Genomic DNA, 19,436 nt, shown 5'->3' on the forward strand with positions numbered 1-19,436 from the left:
CAGGCCCCCTCCCATGTCCAACTCATGTTCCCCAGCACCCCCACCCCCCAGCACTGTGGGGCACCCTCCACCAGGCCTCCACCCATGTCTCCCACCACCCCCACCCCCCAGCAGTACAGGGGCACCCACCACCAGGCCCCCACCCATGTCTCCCAGCACCCCGACCCCCCAGCCACCAGGGGCACCCACCACCAGGCCCCCACCCATGTCTCCCACCACCCCCACCCCCCAGCAGTGCAGGGGCACCCACCACCAGGCCCCCAACCATGTCTCCCAGCACCCCCACCGCCCAGCCACCAGGGGCAGCCTCCACCAGGCCCCCACCCATGTCTCCCACCACCCCCACCCCCTCCAGTCACCAGGGGCAGCCTCCACCAGGCCCCCACCCATGTCTCCCACCACCCCCACCCCCCAGCACTGTGGGGCACCTGCCAGCAGGCCCCCACCCATGTCTAACTCATGTTCCCCACCACCCCCACCCCCCAGCACTGTGGGGCACCTGCCAGCAGGCTCCACCCATGTCCAACTCATGTTCCCCACCACCCCCACCCCCAGCACTGTGGGGCACCTGCCAGCAGGCCCCCACCCATGTGCAACTCATGTTCCCCAGCCAACATGTCATCACAATCTAGATCCCTGGTCCCTATGGTCAGCCTCCAAATGCAAAACACCCACCCGAGTATTGCATCCACCCACTCATAATTTGCAATTACATCACAGAACACCAATTTCAAGTTCCGAAACAAACACATTTCCCTCACATACACCCAATGGGTGTCAGTGAATCTCAAAACACATATCATGAAATGCATGAAACCAATGAGATACCACACATTGAAGTTCACCCAAAAAAATATGTATTAAAGGAAACATAAATAGAATCAAAAATGAAGAAACAGAAATGTGAATGTACAAAAATTAAAAGAAGCTTGTCCGTGAAAAAAAGCAAAACCAAAAATAAAATTCCAAAGTAATGTTGTCCAAAGTCAATGTCCACAAAACAAAATCCAATGGGAAATAAAAAAGAAAGCCATTGCTCCATGGTTAAAATGTGAAAAAAAAAATACAATCCAACAGTGAACTATGTACATGGGAACAAGCCAGGGTCCATTATCCCAACAAAAGAAAGGAAACCTTTCTAACTACACTAACTAATAAAATAAACTATATACAAAAATGTGGCCAATGTCCAAAAGGTCCAAATAAAATCAAAACAAAAATGAAACCTAACACTACCTACATAACTATGTACAAGGGCAGCGGGCTAGTTTCACGGCTCACTTGTGGATGTCCCGGGCCAGGGCATCATCGAACTCCTCCTCAATGTCCCGGAGGCGGTCCTCCTCCATGGCCCCGAGGGTCCGCAGGGCCGTCGACGTCTCCACCTCCAAACCCCTGCGGATTGCCTCGAGGCACTCGGCCCGCCTCAGGGCCCTCCGCATGGAGTTCTCCGTCCTGACCATTGTGAGCCGTGCCTCTTCCGCCCGCTGCCGCTCCGCATCTATGGCGTGGCCCAACCGCTGCCACACGGAAGACACTCTCTGTCCTGGGTCCTCCTGCCCTCCGGCCGATGTCTGCCCCTCCGATGTTGAAGGCCCCGAGCCTTCATGGCTCCCACCACGTTGCTGCTGCTGCTGTGCCTCTGCCCGTGCACTGCCTCCTGCTGCCTGCACATCCTCCGCCGGCTGGGGTGCAGTCGTAGATGTGGCCACCCCTGCTGGACGTCCGACTCCCGACTGTGGCAGGGATGCCTCCTCCACCAGCCTGGCTGCACCGTCAGAGGCGGCTCCACAGGGCACCCAGGTGACTGATGGGTGGGAAGATGGCACGGAGGACGACTGGCGCGTAGGGGGTCCAGTTGAGGAGGGGGTCGTAGCAAGCCCCATCAGACGGAGGAATCTGGCCTGGGTGACCTGTCCCAGCAGGCTGACGTGGTCAACGAGCCATTTGAGATGACGTGCAGTCTCCTCATGAAAAGACTGCAGGTCACCTCGCATGGCCCGTTGACGCAACACCACACCAGCCAGGACAGGATCAACCCAGACCTGGATAGCCACGTCTGCAGGCAGAGGAAGGCCAGTTGACGTGAGCTCATCCCCTGCCTGAAAACGGGTCTGGACGTAGGCATCCCTGCTGCTGCAAGATGATGCAGGGACAAGATCAGGGACAGGATTGCACACAGGCACCTCCGCGGCGGCCTGTGCTGCCTCCAGTCCCTGCTCCTGCACTGCACCACTAGCACCAGTGGGATCCCCACCTCCAGACCCCGTCTCTGGTGCTTGCACGGCCTCCTCCTCCACCAAACCCCCCACCAACCTGGATGACTCCGTGCCATCTTCCCCTGTTGGGCCCTGTGGGGTCTCAGCTGCCCCTTCTGCTGCCGAGGAGTCCAACTCCAACCTCCGCCTCTTGGACCTCCCCCCGGCAGCTGCGGCCTGGGACGTGGCACCGGACTCCTCACTCCCCGACGAGATCACAACATGGGAGGGGAGCCGGGCCATGCGTCTCTGGCTGGTGGTGGGATCCCCGCCGCTGTGCTCCACAGCACCTTCTCCGCCCTCTTCATCAGTTGATGCTGCAGACAGGGAGAAACAAAACACAGGTATCAGGGCACTGTACAATGGACACATACACACATGACAGTTGTACATGAGTGACATTGGCAAACCTCAGACATGTCATCACAATCCCCAACACACATGTCATTACAACTCGCACACATGAGCCATACCACAGCCATATCGCAACTGCCACCACCATCCATACACATACAACAGCATGAGCAGCCAAAGGTGAGCCAGACATCACATGCAACACAGGAAGTGCACCACACATGTACACGCACCACCACACTTGCATGCATGTGTACACCTCTGCCAAGTGTCGCTGTGTTCAGACGGGCATCCATGTCACATCTGCCAATCAGTCTTCCACATACCGCTGTCACATGCATCCATGTTGCATCACTGTTGCACCCTTGTCAAATACACACACATGCACATGTACACAGTGCTGATACATGCAGCCGAAAACAACATACATGCGTGACATCACGGACATATCTACTTACCTACACATTCATCCAAACATGTGTGCCCACACAACTGCATTTGGCATGCAAGCCTACAAACACAAGCACCATCCATGTCTCACACATTCCAGCCCTCGCATGTGTTAGCCCTACGGCCCTGTACACCCCCATCCATACTCGACCCCATACAAACAGATGTGCAACCTGCACACTACTGAATAATCACCACACGCACTGCTCACAATCAGGATGCATGTACACTCACCGCTCGACTCCAGACGGGTCTGCCTCTCAAGGACCTGGACGTGGAGCGCTGGGGATATGCGTTCCAGGACCCTCATCTATTCTTCCGACAAGTGGCCCCGGCGCCCCTTGGCATCCGCTGCCTTCAAGAGGCGCCGGGCCTTGTTCAGGGTCCTGGACCTGAAGTCCTCCCAGCGCTTCTTGACATGTTGTAAGTCGCGGACTGCCACCCCCTCCACGTTGATGGCAGTCACGATGTCAGTCCAGATCCGAGTCCGTCCTTCCTTGTCTGCGCTGGAACTTCCGAAGAGGGCATCATACTGCCCCAGGACTTGCTCCACCAGGACACCAACTTCGGTGGCACTGAAGCTGGTGCCGCCGGGGGTTGTCAGTGGTCTCAGATAGTGTTTGCCTCGACATGACAACCCCAGAGGCAGGAGTGGGTGGTCAACTGGGTCCTGGGGCTGGGCTGTGGAGCAATGGAATCCCAGTCGGGAGTCTTCTTTTCCAGCAGGGGTGGTCACAGCAACAGCACCCCTGGCTGATGTGCAGGCAGCAAATGGCAGGGCACGTGGGCAGCAGGCAGTCAGGCAGCAGCAGATGGCAGGTGGGAGCGTGCTCGGGGCTCTGGGGGGCAGTAGTTCGGCCTTCTGGGCAGGAGCGTGGTCTTCTGTGTGCTTATGCGTGGCCAGCTTGATACGGAGTGATTTGGCACGTGAAAAATCTGCACGTCAGCATGTAATTCGAGGAAAGGCCCTTAGCGCGTAAGCGCGTCTGCACGCATACGCATTTTCATTGGACAGAAGGCCCCTCAAGCGCAAGCGCCCCTGTGACGTGACGCGTACAGACGTGCATGGGCATTTCAGCGTGCGAAAAAATGCACGTCCGCGTGTAATACGAGGAAAGGGCCCATGCGCGTAAGCGCGCGTGGAAAACTGCACGTCCGCGTGCAATACGAGGAAAGGGCCCATGCGCGTAAGGGCGCGTGAAAAACTGCACGTCCGCGTATAATACGAGGAAAGGGCCCATGCGCGTAAGTGACGTGTTACGCGCGTGCGTTTCCCTCAGCACGGGTTAAAGGTGAGCGGGCCCAGCAGTTCGCTGTACGTGCCTTTCGTGGAGACCAATCTGTGTTGCTGCTTCCTGTTGTTTTGCGCGCCATCACAACTTCACAGCTATCAAGGACGTATCTCTTCTTTTGGCGGGGGTATTGGCTACGCGTGTTTTTCTGCTTCGCGCTAGTCAGACGGTGAGTCGCACACGCTCTTTTTCCCACTGCGGGTGCCCCTGTGTATCGCACCCATTTTCGATGTCATAGTAGCCTGCGTGTCCCACGCGTTATTCGTGTTACTGGGTGCCACCACGTACTGCGGGAAGTTGAATCCACGCACGTAGGCTGCATTGTTGCGTGCACAGTTTTACTGCAGTTTTGGGGTGCCTGAGCGTTGCGTGACCCGTCACCACATCACCGGGGTCACATACAGCCTTGCAGGTGCAGGGGGGCTGTTAACATCTTGCTTCCCACCCCCTTCACCCCAATTGCCCAGGTCAATTGTGGTGTACACCTCCCATTGGCACCACTCCATCTGTGCCAGCACTACTACATCTGTGCCATGGTTGGGAGGCCACCAAAGGTGAGGGGCGCCCCAGCTGGGCGTACTCCTCGTGGCGGGCGTGGTCGGGGATGTGGCCGTGGTGACCAGGGAGTAGGGGGACTCCAGGGTGTCCAGGGCAGCCACAGAGGGGGAAGAGGCAGGGGTGCGCCACTTGAGCACAATGTTGTGCCATGTGTCGGTGCAGCCATGCCACCACCCCCTGTGGTTCCGAGGGATGCAGCTCCTGCATCTGGCACTGGCACCCGTATGACCCGGCAGTCCATTCCATCGACTGCCACGGGCCCAAGGGTAGTGGTAGCTGCAGGTGCAGCTGTGGACACCGCCACCCAGGCTCAGGGTCTGCCAGCGCAGGCTGCGTTGGCACTTGAAGAGCCCTTGGTAGATCTCCAACAGGCCAGGGGGGAAACCATAGGGGCAGGCCGGGCTGCTCAGACCAAGACACGTGTCCCTGGGGCAGTCATGTCATCTGCTGCCCCGAACAGCTGGGTGTTGGCAAGTGCAGGGGCAGATGCACCCAACAACACCCCGGTTGTGAGTCTGCCAACCAGGACCGTTGCGGTCAATGACCCTGCCACAGCTGATGTTGCTGCGCAGGGTCCATTAGTGGGCACCTTGCTGCCACTGACACAAGTCAGGCCTTTGGTCATCCCTCCACCTGCCACTCCCTTGGCTCAATCCACCGAACCCACTGGCCATACTGGTCAGGGCGGCATTAGCCAGCCAGGGTCTGCGCCACAGTCCAAGAGGAGGAAGGTTGCACCTGCAGCACAGGCTGGGACCCCACACACAGCCACGTCCTCCTGCACGTCGAGGAAGAAGCCTTTCTGTAAGCAGGAACTGGACTTCCTCGTGGACTACGTGCGGGGCCACAGCCGTGACATGCTAGTGGGTGCCAATAGTCAGACTATGGCTGCCCAACGTGACACCCACTGGAAGCATGTTGCGGAACATGTCAGTTCATTCGGCCATGAGGTGCGCACGGCGCTGGAGTGCAAAAAGCGTTGGAATGACATCAAGCGCAGCACTAAGGCCAAGCGTGCCTCAAATTACAACTTGACTTTGGTGACTGGCGGTGGGCCTGCACCAGAGGAGGAAGAACTCACTCCGCATGAGGCTCTCGTTGCGGAGTTCATACCACCTGAATTGGTCGAAGGAGTGGGAGAGATGCTGGACTTTGATGCCCAGTCCAGTGAGTGTTGATGCGTGTTTGTTGAGGACGTGTGTGTTTCACTTGTGGGATGTGTTGTGCATGATTGCTGCTACATGTGACGTGTACATGGTTCTGATGTGTAAGTAATGCAATGCTACCGTCATGCATGTCTCCTCTGCTGGCATGCGGGACTCCATGTGGGCATGCTCCCTTGCCCCTCCTCCGCCACTCTGCACTCCAGTTCCACCTTTGCACTGGTCCGCTTCAATCTTGCCAATGTGTAGTTTCTTGTTCTTGTGTCCTGTGTAGATGCTAACTTCCAGCGTAGAAACTGCCAGACATATGCCGTGTGGTACAGCCTTAGTACTCGATGCAGGGTATCTCACTTGTACTGTGCATGGGTCAGATGTCCCGCAGGGACATGAGTGCCCATTCATGCTCCATGTGCATTGCACGCATGCCCCTATGTGTCCTTGACTGGATGATCACTGTAATATGAGTCCTTGGTTACATACATTGCCTGCCATCTCATCGGCCTCCCCATGTCAACTGCGGCTCAGTCCTGCGTTGCACACATGTTTAGGCCCTGACAATCTGTGTGGCTCACAGGCCTCAGCCTGTTCAATGGCCAATGACTCTGTCCAACTCTTGTGTCTTCTTCACACGTGGGCGGCCTCCAGAGTTTTCATCATGTGTCCTGCCCACTGTCCCAGCATCATTTGCAGTGTTGTAATTTGAATCACATTAAGCTGTTGATGCCAGTCAACACTGCCTGTCAATACACAGGGGTATGGTCAGCCTTTTGATACCATGCTAGGCATCCCTGCTTTGGTACTGGGGTGGAGGGGTGCTTGGCTTCTAGACATGGTACACATTGAATGCACAATGCACGTGATGTCTGAATTTGACATTGCACTGCCTTCACATTTCCTGGCACACACCATGTAGTGCTTGTACATGTAGATAGTGAGTGGCGTACACATTTTCTGCACTGCATAGACCCACTTCCATGGAAACTGCCACCTTTCAACAGGTCTGATCACTGAAGCTATTCAAAGTAGACCCAGCATGCATGCCAGGTCATATATTGTGTGTCACATGTCTGCCGGATGCCTTTGCTGTCGGTGTGTGTGTGTGTCGTGTGCTTCTGACATGTGTAGTGACCTTTTTCTCTCTATTTTTCAGGTGATGACGCAATGGAGGCGGAGGATGGTGTTGTCATGCCAGACACAGGGTTGGTAACACCACATCAACCCGGCACTAGTGGGGGTCGTGGGGTGGTAGGCCATGAAAACCCCCAAGTGCTGAAGTCCATCTTGTCTCTGGCTGCCTATGAGTCCAGCCTTGATGACGACTCTGACGTCCATGTTGAGTTGGATGAGCATCAAGTCCATGTGTCAGGGGTGAGTGATTCTGATGTGGACACTCCTCTGTCTGCGACACCTGCACTGAGGGATCAAACAGTCTTGGTTCCTCCGCCCGTGGTGGATCGGGACGCAGGGTCACCCTCCACACCAGTCACTGAGGTGCCTGGGATATCACGTCGACGAGGGCATGTAGTCGTGCAGCCACAGGCGGTGCCAACACAGCGAGGACCCCCGGTCCTTGGGTCCCGCAGGGGTCAAGCCCGGCAACGCGGTCGCCGTGCGCAACCGCTGTATACTGAGTGGGAGAAAGACATGACTGCCAATTCCGAACGGCAGGGGGCAGCAATGGAGAACATCGCTGAGAGCATGGAGCGTGTGGCCCGATCTGTGCTCCCCCCTGCTCGGCAGGTGCTTCTCCAGCAGCAGGCGGCACGGTCCACGGCCCGCTCGCTCAGGCTGGCCATGGCGGCCTCAGACAGGGCACGCCAGGCTGAAATGTCGTCTCTGCGTCAAGCAATTGCTGCTCACGCAGAGGCGCACATGGATGCCCTGATGGAGGAGTATGCTTCCCTCAGATCCACTCTGGGTGTCCTTATGATGTCCCAGAGGCAGCAGGCAGAGGAGAGGTTTGCACAGCTTGAGCGTACCATCTCGGCTGAGCTACAGGCTTGCCGGGAGGTGCAGCGGTTGTCCAGCCAGGCCTTGCAGGAGGAACTCCGTGTTACACGTGCTACCTTGCAAGAGGAAGCACGTGTATCACGTGAGGTTCTGCATGCAGACCTATGTCACATCGCCACACAGAACCAGGCTCACCCATCCGGCAGACTTGCTGCCGACGAGGGGCAAGCTGCGGCTAGGCATGGCCAGGCTACTGTGCCACGTCCTCCTTTCCAGGATGAGCCAGACTCGGACGACCATCTATCTCCCACATAGGTCATGCTGTGCAGGCGTTGAGCCCATGGAGGATTTTTTTTTTGGCTCAGCATCATCGCATGTGGATGTTGAGCAGCACCCTGTACCTCCCCCCTCCTGGGTGCCTCCCCTCCCCCCCGGGTCGTATGTGGCCATTTTTGATTTTTCTTTTAGTTTAGTTAGTTAAGTTTCTGTTTGATAGTTAGTTTAAATAGGTAATGTAGGTTTTCCATAGTTAGTGTAATTAGTTAATAGTTGAGTAAGTTTAAAATTGCTAGTCTATTGTGCTTTCATGTGACGGTGTGGTGCTTTGTGGCTTTTGAAGGCATCCACTGTCTGTTCCAGCTGGGCCCTTCATGGTTGTCTTCTGTATGTGTTTGCTGCTTGGGGTCCTTGACTCACATATGCCACTCCTTGCCTCCCTTATCCATGGGCTCGCAAGGATGGTTCGGTGTAACAGAATATTACACAAGGGCTTTGGACTGTCATATCTGTGGCATGTCTGGTGCTGTGTGACTTGTGTTGAAACCCCTAGTGGGGATGATTTAGGTGTCATTGTCCACTGTTCAGCTTTTGCTAGATGGGGTGTGTCATGATTAATGTGGACATTGATTGCTATGCATTGTGTAGTATGTTTCATATCTTTCCTGTACACGTGCTTGTTGCAATTCATGCTGTAGATAGTGTTCCACACTTTGGAGGTGAAAGACAGACTGATGGTGTGATTCGTGATGTGACTCTCTGACATGGTCAAGTAATGAGATGCCTGATGAGACACACACAGATGACTTTGAAGCATTAATCATGTGTTTCATGCCCTTTCTGCAGGGGGATGAGCCTCCAGAGCCCCTTTGCCAGCAGACATGGCCCATCGGACGACGTAATTCTGGACCCGTTTGTTGGTGCCCACATGCACATGTGTGCACAAGCAGAGGCACAGTGATTGCAGACCCGCATCCTAGAACTGCTGACATGTTCCAAGGAACTCCAGGCAAGGTGAGCATCACAGGGGGGCCACGACACAACAAAGCTTGCACCAGGCGAGTTGCACATGCAGGCTTAGTCACAGCACTGAGGGTGAGCTTAGACGAATATTGGTGTTGAAGCACACAATGCAGCTCAGATGTGTTTGTGGACTGATGGCTGTTGATAGTAGGGTTGTCTGGGACACATGCAGGGGCAGTGGCACATACCCTCTGGTACACCAAGGTCCATCGAGGCACTTGTATCAACCATGTAGCCTTCCGAGACATGGAAAGGGGCAGCTCACAGGGGCATACAGCAAGGGACATACTCGGGTGCAGTGCATGTCTTTTCCACGTACTTCATGATAAATGCACTGCCACCTTTGTTTCGGTCATGGTGGTACGCAACTTGCTCTGTAGTCATGGCTTGCTATATGGGTCTGTCTGCTTACCCAGGGAACATTGTATGTTGTGTGAATTGTGACACAATGGTGTTCCATTTGCCACGCACCCACCAGCGGCTGACTTACTGCATTGACTGTGTATGACCCGTCACAGGGGTGATGTTATATATGGGTACGAAGCATTGAGCACAGATTGTCTGTTTGTAAAGTAGTTTGTTGCTATGGGGCATGTTTGGTGTTGTGTTTTTGTGTAATTGACACGTACAGGTTGTTGACTGTGGCTCTCTTTGCAGCATTGCAGTGCTCCTGTAACCGGACCTGAGAGTGCGCAGGCAGGAGGCCAGCACTCAAAACCAGAGCTAAGTGTCTTGTTGTTTTTCTTTCGAACTGCTCGGCATAGGCTTGCTGGGGAGTGTACTGATGCATGGATGTATGTGTGGTTCAATTTGGTATGTTTTTTTCTCCCTAATCACCCGTGATCCTATGCAATTTTGAAACCTGTACCCTCTACCCGGTGTTCCTGCTTCCCGTGCCTATCCAAGCAACGTTCCCTGACCCTCTTTCCCCACTGGGGTTGCGGATGCCTGTGTAAGCCCCGAACTTGCAGGCGCCAAAACCCTAGAGGGGGTGGTTGGTTCGTACCACTCCTGAGCCTGGACTACAGAAGGCCATGACAATGATGTCCAAGTTTGTTTGGATTGTGTATGTGTTCATGCAGGTTGTACATTTTCGTGCATTCCCTAGTTTCATGTGTCATTCCTCCTCCCCTCTCCTGCCACTTATTCCAGTCATCCAGTGTGTCAATACCTGTCCCGACTGCATATCCCTGAACCTCATTCCCCACCAGGGTTTCAGGGGCCTGTGTGAGTTTGACCTTGCAGGCACCCGGGACATGGTGGGGGTGGTTGTTTCGTGACACTCCCGCGCCTGTACAGGGGACCTGTGACAGTACACATCCATTCATGGTGCATCATCCTATGTCATGTACCACACATGTCTCACATCCTGTCGTGACATTGTTTTGCTGTGCTGCCTTGGTTGTTGCATCATTGTGGTAGTACTTGGCCTTTGTGAGGTACTGCTACGTCAAGTCATCTACTGGAGGGTGTTCGGGTTCGTTTTTATGCCTTGGATTTTGTGATTTAGGAAATGAGTGTGGATTCTGAGGGTTCAGGCATCTTTTTACACACAAGGTGGGAGATGGTGACGAAGGGTAAAGGTGATCCTGTGGCCAGGTGGAATTGAGGTTTGGAGGCTCCATGACCCAGGTGCAGTTGTTCAGTGGGTCATGGTCATTTGTGAGGGAGGGGGGGGGATTTGTTGATAGTTGCCTTGCCCTGCAGTGTGATGGGAACTCTGACATAGTAATGGTGGTATCATATGTACATGTTGTGTTCTGCTGATCAATGCCTGTTCATGTGTTGTGTTTTCCTTTCAGGTGCGAGGGGATAGTTGTGGTTTGACATGCTGGGGTGTACACATGGTGGATGTTCACATGTGATGTGTAGGGAACACTGATGGTCACTTGAGTGCACATGCATATGTGGAGTGCATGTCCTTGCAGAACCACACACTTGCACTCTGATGCACTACATGTACTCCCACCCTTGCATATCCACGTGTACACTGTTTGCCTTCTGGCGCCCACTGTGTCCCGGCAGCACATGTTCTGTGACCGATCATGGATCCAGTACATGCCTAATTTGATGTTTGACATGGTCTGTCACTTAGATGTGATGCTCAGGGTGTGCATCACACACAATGGCTGTTCACTGTGCTGTGCGCTGAGCAGTGTGATGCAGGAGTAGGACACTGCACACATGAGCTGCAGTGTTGATTTTGCAATGCATAATGTGCATGTAGACAGGCATTCATTGTGATGTTACGTCTACGACTGTTGTAATGCATTTGGAAATGACTTATTTTGGGTGGGAGATTTTGTTGGTCTGTCATTTCATCTGATTCCGGGTCAGGCAGCAGTGTCCGATGCCACTGTACATTTAGGACATGGCAATGTGTACCTTATCGTTACTGCATTGGTGTATGGGTATTGCTTGCCATGTCATGTTGATGTTTGGGAGGGTTTGAGTGACATGACAGTGATGGCCATGGCCTGTTTTGCAGGTGTGTGTGATGCACACCTTGCATGTCCGGGTCATCCGCTTCTCAGAGCAACTAGCTGGGGGTAGATTTCTCTCCGCAGCAGGGCCCTCCCCCTGGAACAGACTTCCGGCCTGACTTGAACTTGAGGGGAACCATCTCCAGTTCTGGAAGCACCTCAAGACCTTCCTCTTTGCTTCTGCTTACTCTCTGCCTCTCCCTTGCAGAATTATTCACTGGAACTGCACAGGAGCTGCAACTGGGCCACTCTCACCGACCTCGGTCCCTGGCCCAGCCACTCTCCACTTTCACTGCCTCCCTGGCAACCCCTGCACTGCAGTACTGTCTCTCTATCCCTACAGCCCTCCCTTCCCAGCACTTGTCTGCACTTACCTTTGTAGTTGCCACCAGGCGACCTATGTATTATTTTTTTGGGCTACTTCCCCTGTACTGGACTCCCCCCCACCCTTCCCCTTGCACTTTTCCCATTCCCCCTACCCCTGCACGATCTCAATGACACCTGGCCTAGTAGTACCGTTCTCTGTGTTCCCTTGTTCCCCCCTCCCTGCCTCATTGCGCCTTGGAATACTTGTGTATGGCCCATATCATGTCATGTCATATGTGTGCCTTTTGGTCACACAGGATAGCTTGTGTTTAAGTAGCTAGGGATGCAGATGATGTGGCATTTCCATGGCAACTATCTCAGGGTGGTAGTGTTGTGACAGTTGACTGTCTCTTTATCATCATCGATTGTCACCTGGTATGTGCCAGGCCTGTGTGCATTCCGCAGGGGTGGGAGTTTAGGTGAAACATGTGGCCACAAGCTGGGTCCGAGCTTCCTCGCCACGTGCCCTGTCCCCTCCCATGGGCAGCGCCTGTGCCTGTGGTTGGGGATGTGGGAGCACCACCATGTCCACCGGGACGCCCTGCCGTGTTGCAACATTGTGCAGGACACATGCTGCCACAATGATCCTGCACACTACTGGTGGTGCATAGAGTAGTTGCCCACCAGAGCGGTCAAGGGAGCGGAAACGTGACTTGAGCACTCCGAATGTGCGCTCCACTATGCCCCTGGTTGCAATATGGGCGGCGTTGTATCTTACCTGGGGTGGTGTGGTGGGGTTCCGGATTGGCGTCATCATGTTGTTGCTCAGAGGGTAGGCACTGTCCCCTGGGGAGGTGATAATAGTTGAGATTATTAGGGTTTGGATATTTGTCTGTGTGTGACTTGCATGCATGTGCAAGGGCATTTGTACTGACCTAGGAGTCATGTGTCGCCATGCTGCCCAGCTTCCAGGGCCCAGCTCAGGGCGGACATTCTGTATATGAAACTGTCATGGGTGGAGCCAGGGTAGTTTGCATAGACAGAGGTGATGATTCCCTTTGCATCACATACCACCTGTACATTGATGGAATGCCAGTGCTTGCGGTTTCGGTAGATGTGCTCAATTGCCCTAGGTGGACGTAGGGCCACATGGGTGCAATCTATGGCACCGAGCACTTTGGGGAAGTGTGCCACCCTGAAAAAATCCAGGACAACGGCCTGCCTTTCTGCCGGTGTTCTGGGCATGTATATGTGCCTGCGGACTGAGGGGCGCGCTGTCATGATTGCCAGTACCTGGTGTAGGCAGCGTGACTGCGTGGCCTGTGAGACCCCCCCCACTATGGCAGTGGTCCGCTGAAATGACCCAGTGGCCAAAAAATGCAGGACATTGAGCAGCTTCTCCAAGGGGCTCAATGCTTGGGAGCAAAGGGTGGGGGATGTGAGGTCATCTTCCCACTCCCTGACCAGGTCTAGGATGATATGGGGTGGAAACCTATACCTGCCGTAGACCTGGTCGTCAGGCATCCCAAAAAGGCTTGTCCGTGGTGCGAAAATGCGTGCCCTGGCTATTCTCCTCCTCCTGCGGTGTCCCACGATCAGTGCAGCGACAAATGGGGCATTCATCGTAGCTGTATATACGTGTTGTTTGTGCGCACTTTTATGCTGTGCGCGGGGACGGCTCCGCCTGCCTTCGTGTGGGCAGACACGTTGACGCCTGTGCACGTCTTTTGCCGTGCGCGGGTTTCCCGTATTCGGATACGTGGTAAGACTGTAGGTCCGATTGTCATCGCGTGTGATCGGAGGGGAGTGAGCGTACACGCGATTGGCCTGGGTACGTGTGTTTCGGGGTGTGCAGGAAGTTCCACACGCGATTAGCTTGGGTACGTGTGTTCCGGGGTGCCGGGAACTTTCACACGCGATTGGTGGAAATCCACGTGTGTTCTGTCATCACGTGCAATGAGGGAAACACCCGCACGCGTCACGTCACAGACGCGCTCACGCGCTAAGGGCCTTTGGTCCAATGAAATCACATATGCGTGCTGCCGTGCATACGCGCTAAGGGTCTTTCCTCGTATTACATGCGGACGTGCAGTTTTCCACGCGCGCTTACGCGCATGGGCCCTTTCCTCGTATTACACGCGGACGAGCATTTTTTCACGCGCTGAAATGCCCATGCACGTCTGTACGCATCACATCACAGGGGCGCTTGCGCTTGAGGGGCCTTCTGTCCAATGAAAATGCATACGCGTGCAGACGCGCTTACGCGCTAAGGGCCTTTCCTCGAATTACACGCTGATGTGCAGATTTTTCACGTGCCAAATTACTCCGTATCAAGCTGGACACGCGTAAGCACACGAAAGACCACGCTCCTGCCCAGAAGGCCAAACTACTGCCCCCCAGAGCCCCGAGCACGCTCCCACCTGCCATCTGCTGCTGCCTGACTGCCTGCTGCCCACGTGCCCTGCCATTTGCTGCCTGCACATCAGCCAGGAGTGCTGTTGCTGTGACCACCCCTGCTGGAACCGAAGACTCCCGACTGAGATTCCATCGCTCCACAGCCCAGCCCCAGGACCCAGTTTCCCACCCACTCCTGCCTCTGGGGTTGTCATGTCGGGGCAAACACCATCTGAGACCACTGACAACCCCCGGCCAGAGAGGCAGAGGGGCACCAGCTTCAGTGCCACCGAAGTTGGTGTCCTGGTGGAGCAAGTCCTGGGGCAGTATGATGCCCTCTTCGGAAGTTCCCGCGCCGACAAGGAAGGACGGACTCGGATCTGGACTGACATCGTGACTGCCATCAATGCGGAGGGGGTGGCAGTCCGCGACTTCCAACATGTCAAGAAGCGCTGGGAGGACTTCAGGTCCAGGACCCTGAACAAGGCCCGGCGCCTCTTGAAGGCAGCGGATGCCAATGGGCGCCGGGGCCACTTGTCGGAAGAACAGATGAGGGTCCTGGAACGCATATCCCCAGCGCTCCACGTCCAGGTCCTTGAGAGGCAGACCCGTCTGGAGTCGAGCGGTGAGTGTACATGCCTCCTGATTGTGAGCAGTGCGTGTGGTGATTATTCAGTAGTGTGCAGGTTGCACATCTGTTTGTATGGGGTTGAGTATGGGTGGTGGTGTACAGGGCCGTGGGGCTAACACATGCGAGGGCTGGAATGTGTGAGACATGGATGGTGCTTGTGTGTGTAGGCTTGCATGCCAAATGCAGTTGTGTGGGCACACATGTTTGGATGAATGTGTATGTAAGTAGACATGTCTGTGATGTCACGCATGTATGTTGTTTTCGGCTGCATGTATCAGCACTGTGTACATGTGCATGTGTGTGTATTTGACAAGGGTGCAACAGTGATGCAACATGGATGCATTTGACAGCGGTATGTTGAAGCCTGATTGGCAGATGTGACATGGATGCCCGTCTGAACACTGCAACACTTGGCAGACGTGTACACATGCATGCAAGTGTGGTGGTGTGTGTACATGTGTGGTGCACTTCCTGTGTTGCATGTGATGTCTGGCTCACCTTTGGCTGCTCATGCTGTTGTATGTGTATGGATGGTGGTGGCAGTTGCGATATGGCTGTAGTATTGCTCATGTGTGCGAGTTGTAATGACATGTGTGTTGGGGATTGTGATGACATGTCTGAGGTTTGCCAATGCCACTCATGTACAACTGTCATGTGTGTATGTGTCCATTGTACAGTGCCCTGATGCCTGTGTTTTGTTTCTCCCTGTCTGCAGCATCAACTGATGAAGAGGGCGGAGAAGGTGCTGTGGAGCACAGCGGCGGGGATCCCACCGCCAGCCAGAGACGCAAGGCCCGGCTCCCCTCCCATGTTGTGATCTCGTCGGGGAGTGAGGAGTCCGGTGCCGCGTCCCAGGCCGCAGCTGCTGGGGGGAGGTCCAAGAGGCGGAGGTTGGAGTTGGACTCCTCGGCAGCAGAAGGGGCAGCTGGGACCCCACAGGACCCAACAGGGGAAGATGGCACGGAGTCATCCAGGTTGGTGTGGGGTTTGATGGAGGAGGAGGCCGTGCAAGCACCAGAGACGGGGTCTGGAGGTGGGGATCCCACTGGTGCTAGTGGTGCAGTGCAGGACCAGGGGCAGGAGGCAGCACAGGCCGCCGCGGAGGTGCCTGTGTGCAATCCTGCCCCTGATCCTGTCCCTGCATCATCTTGCACCAGCAGGGATGCCTACGTCCAGACCCGTTTTCAGGCAGGGGATGAGCTCATGTCAACTGGCCTTTCTCTGCCTGCGGACGTGGCTATCCAGGTCCGGGTTGAGCCTGTCCTGGCTGGTGTGGCGTTGCGTCAACGGGCCATGCGAGGTGACCTGCAGTCTTTTCATGAGGAGACTGCACGTCATCTCGAATGGCTCGTTGACCACGTCAGCCTGCTGGGACAGGTCACCCAGGCCAGATTCCTCCGTCTGATGGGGCTTGCTACGACCCCCTCCTCAACTGGACCCCCTACGCGCCAGTCATCCTCCGTGCCATCTTCCCACCCATCAGTCACCTGGGTGCCCTGAGGAGCTGCCTCTGACGGTGCGGCCAGGCTGGTGGAGGAGGCATCCCTGCCACAGTCGGGAGTCGGACGTCCAGCAGGGGTGGCCCCATCTACGACTGCACCCCAGCCGGCGGAGGATGTGCAGGCAGCAGGAGGCAGTGCACGGGCAGAGGCACAGCAGCAGCAGCAACGTGGTGGGAGCCATGAAGGCTCGGGGCCTTCAACATCGGAGGGGCAGGCATCGGCCGGAGGGCAGGAGGACCCAGGACAGATAGTGTCTTCCGTGTGGCAGCGGTTGGGCCACGCCATAGATGCGGAGCGGCAGCGGGCGGAAGAGGCACGGCTCACAATGGTCAGGGCGGAGAACTCCATGCGGAGGGCCCTGAGGCGGGCCAAGTGCCTCGAGGCAATCCGCAGGGGTTTGGAGGTGGAGACGTCGACGGCCCTGCGGACCCTCGGGGCCATGGAGGAGGTCCGCCTCCGGGACATTGAGGAGGAGTTCGATGATGCCCTGGCCCGGGACATCCACAAGTGAGCCGTGAAACTAGCCTGCTGCCCTTGTAGATAGTTATGTAGGTAGTGTTAGGTTTCATTTTTGTTTTGATTTTATTTGGACCTTTCGGACATTGGCCACATTTTTGTATATAGTTTATTTTATTAGTTAGTGTAGTTAGATAGGTTTCCTTTCTTTTGTTGTGTTGGGATAATGGACCCTGGCGTGTTCCCATGTACATAGTTCACTGTTGGATTGTATTTTTTTTTCACATTTTAACCATGGAGCAATGGCTTTCTTTTTTATTTCCCATTGGATTTTGTTTTGTGGACATTGACTTTGGACATTACTTTGGAATTTTATTTTTGGTTTTGCTTTTTTTCACGGACAAGCTTCTTTTAATTTTTGTACATTCACATTTCTGTTTCTTCATTTTTGATTCTATTTATGTTTCCTTTAATACATATTTTTTTGGTGAACTTCAATGTGTGGTATCTCATTGGTTTCATGCATTTCATGATATGTGTTTTGAGATTCACTGACACCCATTGGGTGTATGTGAGGGAAATGTGTTTGTTTCGGAACTTGCAATTGGTGTTCTGTTATGTAATTGCAAATTATGAGTGGGTGGATGCAATACTCGGGTGGGTGTTTTGCATTTGGAGGCTGACCATAGGGACCAGGGATCTAGATTGTGATGACATGTTGGCTGGGGAACATGAGTTGCACATGGGTGGGCACCTGCTGGCAGGTGCCCCACAGTGCTGGGGGGTGGGGGTGGTGGGGAACATGAGTTGGACATGGGTGGGGGCCTGCTGGCAGGTGCCCCACAGTGCTGGGGGGTGGGGGTGGTGGGGAACATGAGTTAGACATGGGTGGGGGCCTGCTGGCAGGTGCCCCACAGTGCTGGGGGGTGGGGGTTTTGGGAGACATGGGTGGGGGCCTGGTGGAGTCTGCCCCTTGTGACTGGGGGGAAGGGGGTGGTGGGAGACATGGGTGGGGGCCTGGTGGAGGCTGCCCCTGGTGGCTGGGGGGTGGGGGTGCTGGGAGACATGGGTGGGGGCCTGGTGGTGGGTGCCCCTGCACTGCTGGGGGGTGGGGGTGGTGGGAGACATGGGTGGGGGCCTGGTGGTGGGTGCCCCTGCACTGCTGGGGGGTGGGGGTGGTGGGAGACATGGGTGGGGGCCTGGTGGAGGGTGCCCCACAATGCTGGGGGGTGGGGGTGCAGGGGAACATGAGTTGGACATGGGTGGGGGCCTGCTGGCAGGTGCCCCACAGTGCTGGGGTGTGGGGGTGGTGGGGAACATGAGTTGGACATGGGTGGGGGCCTGCTGGCAGGTGCCCCACAGTGCTGGGGGGTGGGGGTGGTGGGGAACATGAGTTGGACATGGGTGGGGGCCTGCTGGCAGGTGCCCCACAGTGCTGGGGGGTGGGGGTGGTGGGGAACATGAGTTGGACATGGGTGGGGGCCTGCTGGCAGGTGCCCCACAGTGCTGGGGGGTGGGGTTGGTGGGGAACATGAGTTGGACATGGGTGGGGCCCTGGTGGTGGGTGCCCCTGCACTGCTGGGGGGTGGGGGTGCTGGGAGACATGGGTGGGGGCCTGGTGGAGGCTGCCCCTGGTGGCTGGGGGGTGGGGGTGGTGGGAGACATGGGTGGGGGGCTGGTAGTCGGTGCCCCTGGTGGCTGGGGGGTGGGGGTGCTGGGAGACATAGGTGGGGGCCTGGTGGTGGGTGCCCCTGCACTGCTGGGGGTGGGGGTGGTGGGGAACATGAGTTGGACATGGGTGGGGGCCTGCTGGCAGGTTCCCCTGCACTGCTAGGGGGGTGGGGGTGGTGGGAGACATGGGTGGGGGCCTGGTGGAGGCTGCCCCTGCACTGCTGGGGGGTGGGGGTGGTGGGAGACATGGGTGGGGGCCTGGTGGTGGGTGCCCCTGGTGGCTGGGGGGTGGGGGTGCTGGGAGACATGGGTGGGGGCCTGGTGGAGGCTGCTCCTGCACTGCTGGGGGTGGGGGTGGTGGGAGACATGGGTGGGGGCCTGGTGGAGGCTGCCCCTGGTGGCTGGGGGATGGGGGTGCTGGGAGACATGGGTGGGGGCCTGGTGGAGGCTGCCCCTGCACTGCTGGGGGGTGGGGGTGGTGGGAGACATGGGTGGGGGCCTGGTGGAGGCTGCCCCTGGTGGCTGGGGGTTGGGGGTGCTGGGAGACATGGGTGGGGGCCTGGTGGAGGCTGCCCCTGCACTGCTGGGGGGTGGGGGTGGTGGGAGACATGGGTGGGGGCCTGGTGGAGGCTGCCCCTGGTGGCTGGGGGGTGGGGGTGGTGGGAGACA

This window comes from Ambystoma mexicanum, chromosome 2p (assembly GCF_040938575.1).
Source record: "Ambystoma mexicanum isolate Mex_15411 chromosome 2p, UKY_AmexF1_1, whole genome shotgun sequence".
NCBI lineage: Eukaryota > Metazoa > Chordata > Amphibia > Caudata > Ambystomatidae > Ambystoma > Ambystoma mexicanum.